We start from the raw sequence: 8,319 nt of genomic DNA on the forward strand, positions 1-8,319 counted from the left end.
ACTAGTATTGATTTAATAGGCTTGAAAATGATACACTTTGTATATATATATATATATATATATATACATATATTAAGAGAAAGTGAGCAGGAAAGTGGTGTCGAATTGGGGGAATGGAAAAGTAAAAATTGAAATGGTTTATTGGCGGGTCCCACAAGAATTTAGTAAGTTGGGGTGATTTTTGTTGCTGTGTATATAATATATGATTTATATATATATATACTTGTACTCTATGAGAGTGAGAGAGAGAGCCTACATTAAAGAGAGAGAGAAGCAAAATGGTTTTGATTTTTATGTGTGCATATATGTTGTATCTGCTAGGGGAAATGAATCAGCCGACACAGGAGAAATAATTGGTTGTTTGAGGGTCCCACTTGGATGACTTGTTGGGCAATTCTTTTGACCTTGATTTTTCTATTTGTTGATTGATAATTGTGTCGGTCAAATTTGCCTTTATATTGAGTGTCTCTAACTTGATGAGTATGACTCACATATGGATAAAAATAGAGGAAACATTGAGTGAGAGTCGAGATGACAGACAGTGTGGTCCGAGAGTTGCAGAGGACTTAGGAGCTTGATGTTCCAATGATACAATTATTTTCAAGAGTAGGGATTTTCATACCTTGAATCGTTTGGGGTGAGTTTTATCTCAAATATTTTGTTAATGCTATCTTGTTAAAACTGCATATATGTATTTTGTTTAAAAACATATATATATATATATATATATATATATATATATATATTGTGACACTGATTTTCATGAAACCCCTTTAAATTTCTTGTTATGGTTTTTCTACTGGGACTTTCCTCGTCTCACCCCCTACAGTTTCAAGTATCGAGCTTAAGTGGAAGAGTTGGTGTTGAGGATTAAATTAATTATTTAGAGAATTTTGTATATTTTTATTTGAGGAAATTGATTCTGTATCAATAAAGGATATTTTATATTAAATTGAGATCTTGGGTGTAATATTGATGAATTTTGATTTGAATAAATCGAGAAATTTATTTAGAAAATTTGGGGCGTTACATTTCATCTATTTATAGCTGCAGAAACTATGCTAATGTTCATTTTATAGCTACAACATATTTTCATATCTCAAACCTAATTGATTATGAAATTTATGGTGCATTTGCTTATGATCTAAGCCTATCTAGTTGATATCTTGCTATGTACTGATTGTATATCATTTAAGCATGATTGTATTGATGACTTAAGGCTAGTCAAGTTGAGACTTGGCCAGAAAAGTGACCATAACAGGTTTTGAACCTCCTGAGTTAGGGATTCAGCTGAATCAAGGCCTATTGAGTACTGTCAATGCTATACCATGATTCTTTCATTGTGATCTTCATCTAAGCATATGTATATGGTTTATATAAAGCTGGGAAAACCAAGTTTAAGTTTGGATTGACACGAAATTCCAGTTTTACCCTTGAGACCATTGAAATTGTAGGAACAGACCTTATTGTGTATTGACTGTAATATATCTTGCTATTATTGTTGTCTTTCATTTGTGCAAGATTATATAGTGATTATAAGGCTGTAGAAACATTGTTGGTGCTTGTAATACCCCTAATTTTTAGAGCATTTAATTTATTATTTTAATTGTATTTTAATTATTTTATTTGGCTAATTATTCTTATTAAATGATTAAGTGGGTATTTGATTTAAATTGTTTAATTAGATTATTTTAAATTATTTAATTTGCTTTACTTGTCATTATTTGTTTATGTGCAATTTGCTTGTTTAATTAATTGGTTTATTTTATTTTAATTAATCATGATTTGGGCTTGGAGTTATTTAACCCAAAGGAACGCGTTTGGGCTAATTGGAGAAGGGCTAGGTAAGTTATTTAGAATTATGGCACATGGGAAGGTGTATATATTAATATATATATATACATATATATGCATATATCATGTGGATATTATTTTGGTAAAATAATACGTTTGGGGAGTTATTATTGTTGTTGTTGTTGTTATTATTATTGTTATTATTAGACTTAGGTTAGGATTTGTGGGTTAGTATATGATGATTGCTGAATATTGCATATTCGAGCTCCTAAATATACATATGTTACGACCTAAAATGATACTTCTATCCAATTTTAGATTGATTTATGTTTATTTCGTGTTTATAGGTACTTTCCCAAAGAATAAGTTAAAACCATGATTTTATAATGAAAAGACTGATATTAAAGCTTACAGAGCCGTGCCAATCATCTAAAGCAAACTTGGAGTAAAAATGATGAGAATTCTGGACCTGCTTCAGTATTTTGGGTATAACTTTTCACTTGAAACTCCAAATTGAGCAAACTTTGGCGCTTTAGAAAGAAGACTCGAAGCCCGATGTTTTTGTCTCTAATAGCCAGCTCCAAATTCGCACTCTAAATGGGTCAAAATTGCTTAGGCTCGAGGTATGTTTTTGAAAGCTCGAGCCTATACCAAAAGCTTGAGCCTTAGGTACTAAAGGCTCAAGCCTGGACCCAAAAATCAAGGATCGAGCACCATGAAAGGGGATCGAGTACTATTAAAAGGAAAAACCCAAAATTGTTCGAAGTGTTAACGGAAAAGACGCTTCGAAAAATATTGGAAGAAATTTGACTAAGTATAAAAGTAGGGATTGAGCATCATTCCTGAAAACTTGAGCCCTGTACCAAAAGCTCGAGCCTTGTACCTAAAGCTCGAACCTTAGGTACAAAAAGCTCGAGCCTTGTACCCAAAGCTCAAGCTTTGCTGTTAAGTAAGAATTTTCAAGTTGCGGGATTTGTTCTAATTTAGTTATAATTCATCCCAGATGGGCCCAGATTACCCAGAAGACCTAAAAGCCCATCCAACCCTTATTAGAAGTTAATTTGTCTATAAAAAGAGGCACAAGGCCATCATATTTTCTCTCTCTTATATCTCTTTCTCACGGCGGCTTTTAGGGTTTTGAAGAAAAAGATCCAAAAGGAGTTTTGGCGGTCTATGGCGATGAAGACCACAACAACACAGATGATATCTTGCGCCGTCATGAGTAGCTAATTCCTCTCTTAGGGCATTGATGTAGCTTGAATTCGAAAACTATGGTTTGATTGTTCTGTACTTTGGGAATTTAATATATTATGTATTTTGATTACATGAATTTAGGTAATTGACTTAATTTAATTGGATTTTGATGATTACATAGTTTTTGAATGATTAATACCTTGTCTTAGATTTAATTATTCTTAAATTATATTCAACACATTCTTATTAAACGATATATAACGGAGCCCTGTCGAACATAAAAATGGAGATCATGCAATGGTGTTCAAACGTTTTTCATGAATGAATGTTTTCATAGTTTATGCCTAGGGAAGACGAATTATATTGTAAAATTAGTTAGAAGTAGGTAGGTAGATAATTCGTGCCAATCGAAGACAGGGTATTATTAATTGAAATTCATGAAATATCTTTCTTTAAATCCGAATGCCATGAATGTTATTGAGTTTAATTCCATATGATATATAATTATTGAAATCCCAAGTTGAACAGTTAACCATAGTATGAGGTTCGTGGTGAAGTCAGTCCCCAAGTATTTCTTCTCTTGATCTCAATCCCTTTATTTTATTTATTTTTTGTTTATGTTATTGCACCACAATAAATTAAATCATCTTTCTAAATTAAAATAGTGATTAATTAAAGACTCGATAAACTACCACAGTCCTTTCGGTTTGACACCCTTGATCGTGTCTAATTTTATCACTCGCAATAGAATGATTCTGTGTAGGATAGTACTACGTAAAGAGGATGTCGAACCCATAGGGAGATGAGATTGGTATTCAGTTTTTAATTTAGTTTTATGGTTTACAGGTAACTTGGTTGGAAAGTTTATTGGTTGTCACGATTAAACAAACTTAAATTAAAACAAAATATTAAACTAAACTAAATTAAACTAGATTAGATGATCAGAGAGAGAGAGAGATATTAGGGCTTTAACTTCACCATAACCATAATATTATGGTTAATTGTTCCAACTCTGGGAATTTAACAATTATATTTTCCAAATGAATTGAACTCAATAACATTCGTTCAATTCGGGGGTCTTAAAGAAAGATGTTTTACAAAATTCAGCTCACTATAACCTATATGCGGTTAGTATGGACTATCCACTTATCTACTCTAACTACTTTAACTATTTTACAAACAATTCACCTTTCTTAAGCATAGATTATGAAAACACTATTTATTAAAAAAACATTGGAACACCATTATATAACCTCTATTCTCATGTCCGGCAAGGCTCTACCAGATACTGTCCAATAAGATAGGTTGAGAATAGAAAATAAACCATTACATCTAAGACAAGGTAATAATAGTTTATAATCTACTAAATAATGAAACTAATTGAGTTCTCTCAATTGCTTATAGTCATATAACCAAGAAAACATCATATATTAAAATAATCCCAGAGTTAAAACAATCAAACCATAATATCAGATTGGGTTACATCAGTGCCCTAAGAGAGGAATTAGCCACTCATGACGATGTCGAATATCATCTGTGTTAGAGTTGTCTCTATCATCACGGACGACACTTCTATTCTCAGGATCTTCACTTTCATGGTTATAAGAACCTTAAAATCCACCACACTATCAGCCTTTTGAATAACACGGTAAAAAGAACCTGAAAGTTCGGACCTCTTCTATCAAGGCTTATGCCTTCTTTTATAGAAGAAAATAAGGATTTGGTGGGCTTTTAGGTCTTCTGGCCAATTTGGAATGAGATAGGGCTAGTAAAGAAAGCAATCCCGTACTTTAATTCAGACATGTTATAGAAGGCTCGAGCTTTAGGAACAAAGGCTCGAGTTTTAAGGTTCAAGGCTCGAGCTTAAGGAATAAGGCTCGAGCTTCTTTGGATTGATGCCGAGCTTCAAGAATTAGTGCTCAATCTTCACTTTGACACTTAGCTAATTTTCTTTAACTATTTTCTAAAGCGTCTTTTAGAATATTTTTGGGATTCAAATCTTTTAAAATTGCTCAATCTAAGCTTTATGGGCTCGAGCACTAGGTACTAGGCTCGAGCATTTGGGACTCAAGGCTCGAGCTTCAATGGATAGTGCTCGATCCTAAAGGTGAGGCACGAGACCTGGGAGCATAGCCTTTTAATTAAAATCAACTCTTCAACTTCTGACGCCTCATGCTCGAGCTTGAGGGTCAAGGCTCAAGTAACTTTAGGTAAGGCTCGAGCACCCTAAGTTGGGGCTCGAGCACCAAGGTACAAAGCTCGAGCTTCAATGCCTTTTTGACTTTTCTTCTTTTCTTTGTTGTGATGCTCGAGCATCAGCACTTGGGCTCGAGCTCTAGGGCTTGAATTTCTTCAAACTTCACCATTTAAGCTCTCGGCTCGCTTTGAATGACCGACAACGACTCTATAAGCTTCGATATCATCATAAAGTCCCGGTTTTAATCATTTCTCTAGGAAAATACCTGTAAACACACATTAAACATAAATCAATCTAACTATGGATAGAAGTATCACTTTAGGCCTCATCATACGTATATTTAGGGGCTCAAATATGCATATATTCAGCGCTCATCACACCCCCAAACTTACATGTTCTAGTCCCTTAGCAATACAGAACTAAAAAGCCACTTTCGTGGGAATCACGGTTGCATTTAGCCTATGTAACAAGCCTTTCAACCCCTAGGTTACCCCTAGTGGACGAGTTGTAGTCTCGTGAGGGTTTCCAGTGAAGATACCCATAAACTTCTGAAAGTAATGCCTTAATTGCACGTTAAGCTCATTCAAGTCTATTTTCAAATCATATCAACTCTGCAGTTCATTAATCAGTCAAATACAACAAGTTTACCAATTATGTAATCAGAAAAATTTTCAACTTCCAATTTCAATTAAGCAATCATGGTCCCCACATATCAGTTTAATCACTCATTCAACAATCTTGACTCTAAAACACCTTTTATTTATTTATTTATTTATTTTTATTTTTTATTTTAAGTGATTTTACAATCCAACGTGCAGCTTACTATCCGTACTTGTTTTTATTCCTTACTATTCCTCAATTCACAGGCAAACTTTTCAAATTTTAACTCCCAAGGCATTCTTATTTTTCTACAGGTATGTAGTTTTTCAAAAAGGTTACTATGCAATGTTCAGGTCTATTAAGTTTTCTAAATTACCTATGTAACAAACTTTCAGCCAACCACTCCCAGACCAAATGGTCTTAGGGTGTTAAGTGTTGAAGCACTCCCCAAGACTTAATTGTTCAAGTAATTTAGGCAACTTAAACCCCTTACATAACAAGCTTTCAGCCAACTACTCCTAGACCAGATGGTTTTAAGGTGTTAGGTGTTGAAGCACCCCTCAGGACTTAATCACTCAAATAATCTAAGTACAAACCTGAACTTGATCCTTTTCTACTTTTTTTTTTTTTTTTTTTTTTTTTTCAATTTTTTTTTTCTTTTTCATTCACATTGGTGAAGAATTTGTTTTTTATTGTATTGCATATATACAAATTTTTTTATTTTTATTTATATTTATATTTATTTTATATATATATATGCCTTGGTCATCAAAATTATCAAATTTACCTACTCATCTTAGTCTAACTCAAAACAAAACAAGACTTCCAGGTTTTACCCCACAGAATTCATGCAAGTGTGAATATGTGCAAAGTGTAGTGTCTCAGAGATCAGCATCGTTAAACAATAATCATCCTAACAAAGTGGACCATAAGCCACCAACTGATTTCAAAAATTGTCAAGGAATCCATTTCACAGTATTTTAGCATACAAATCATTTTTAACCAACATTAGACTACAAACAGATTACATGACCATCAACAGACTCAAACTCATGCTTATATTATCAACTATCAAATTATATCCTTATATAAGCCAAAAATTGAAAATTTCCCAACACAACCTTACCCCCAAACTTATTGTGCACTTTGTCCTTAATGTGTGATAACTAACAAGAGTTAGAAAGATCTTACAATACAAGCAGACTAGCAAAGATATGACAAAATAATGCATAGACGGGTAAAAATGAGTTTCCATCATCGTCTCCTTCAACATAGTGGTTCCTCTCAAAACCACTCAATGGTGTTGTTAGGCAAATCACCCCCAAACTTAATCTACAGTGTCTGGCAAAATTAATATACTCCAACACATATCAGAGTATCAAGTATATGGAATAAGCATAGAGAAATATCAAAATGAACTAAAATATCAACACAAGGAGAATAGAAGCAAAAAACATATATATATATATATATATATATATATATATATATATATCAGAAATTAGTACAATGCTTTTGAAATAAAGACTTAGGGCAGATATACATTATATGGAAACAAATACACCAAAAATACTACCCTAGTCAACAAACATACAGAAAAGCCCTAGAAAGCTAATCTATAGAAGGTAGAGGAGTATATGTAGAAGTAGATAGAGTGGACGGAGTGCGGCGCAGTAACTCCCCCAATAAAATTAAATCTAAAAAGTACTAAAATCTAGAAAAATAACTAATTAAAATGCAAACTAAAATGACTAAAAATAAAAATGAAACAAAACTACAGTACAACATACAAATGCTAAGTTTAACGTCGACAGCTCGACAACATGTTAAGTTTAACATCCATAGCTCGACATAAACTGACTCTCTAGTCCAAGTAAATTGGATCATGAAGTTCTACTACTGGCACTGTGCCTCTCTGCACACTACCTTCTATATAGGGTTTAAGTCTCTGTCTATTGACCTTGGATAATTGTCCAGTCTTATAATCTTGTATCTCTATTGCACCGTAAAGTGTAACAGAAATAACCATGTATGGACCTTCCCAACGTGACTTTAACTTTCGATGAAAAAGTTTCAATCGTGAATTAAACAACTAAACCTTCTTCCCAAGCTCAGAAGTCTTACGCAAGATATGCTTGTCATGAAATGCCTTAGTCTTTGATTTGTAAACCTTAGCACTCTCATAAGCTTCATTACGTAATTCTTCAAGCTCAGTTAGTTGAAGCTTCCTATTAGAACCAGCAAATGTCATATCAAAGTTGAGCTTTTTTTATGCCCAGAAAGCTCTATGTTCTAACTCTACAAGAAGATGGCACCCTTTACCATAGATGAGACTATAAGGTGACATACCAATCGTAGTCTTAAAAGCAGTATAGTAAGCCTATGAAGCATCATTCAATTTATAAGACCATTCTTTACGATTTAGCTTAACCCTTTTTTCAAGAATTCTTTTAATTTCACGATTGGATATTTCTACTTGGCCACTTATTTGGGGATGATAGGGAGAAGCTACTTTATGAGTGATGGAGTATCTT

The 8,319-nt window shown here is 33.3% G+C and overlaps 1 long non-coding RNA gene across 3 annotated transcripts; it reads left to right on the top strand.

The window, feature by feature from the left end:
- Positions 1 to 463: 463 nt before the first annotated feature.
- On the top strand, positions 464 to 3,124 carry LOC132286219 (uncharacterized). Of its 3 annotated transcripts, none has more exons than XR_009472712.1 (3): positions 464 to 637; positions 2,142 to 2,417; positions 2,928 to 3,124. It is a non-coding gene; the product is annotated as an uncharacterized LOC132286219 (long non-coding RNA). The 3 variants fall into 3 exon arrangements; XR_009472713.1 differs by having other exon boundaries at positions 2,142 to 2,280; XR_009472711.1 differs by lacking the exon at positions 2,142 to 2,417.
- The last annotated feature ends 5,195 nt before the right edge of the window (positions 3,125 to 8,319 follow it).

Source organism: Cornus florida, unplaced genomic scaffold (assembly GCF_030987335.1).
Source record: "Cornus florida cultivar Cherokee Brave unplaced genomic scaffold, ASM3098733v1 CherokeeBrave_3.0.0_Hap2_Chr11, whole genome shotgun sequence".
NCBI lineage: Eukaryota > Viridiplantae > Streptophyta > Magnoliopsida > Cornales > Cornaceae > Cornus > Cornus florida.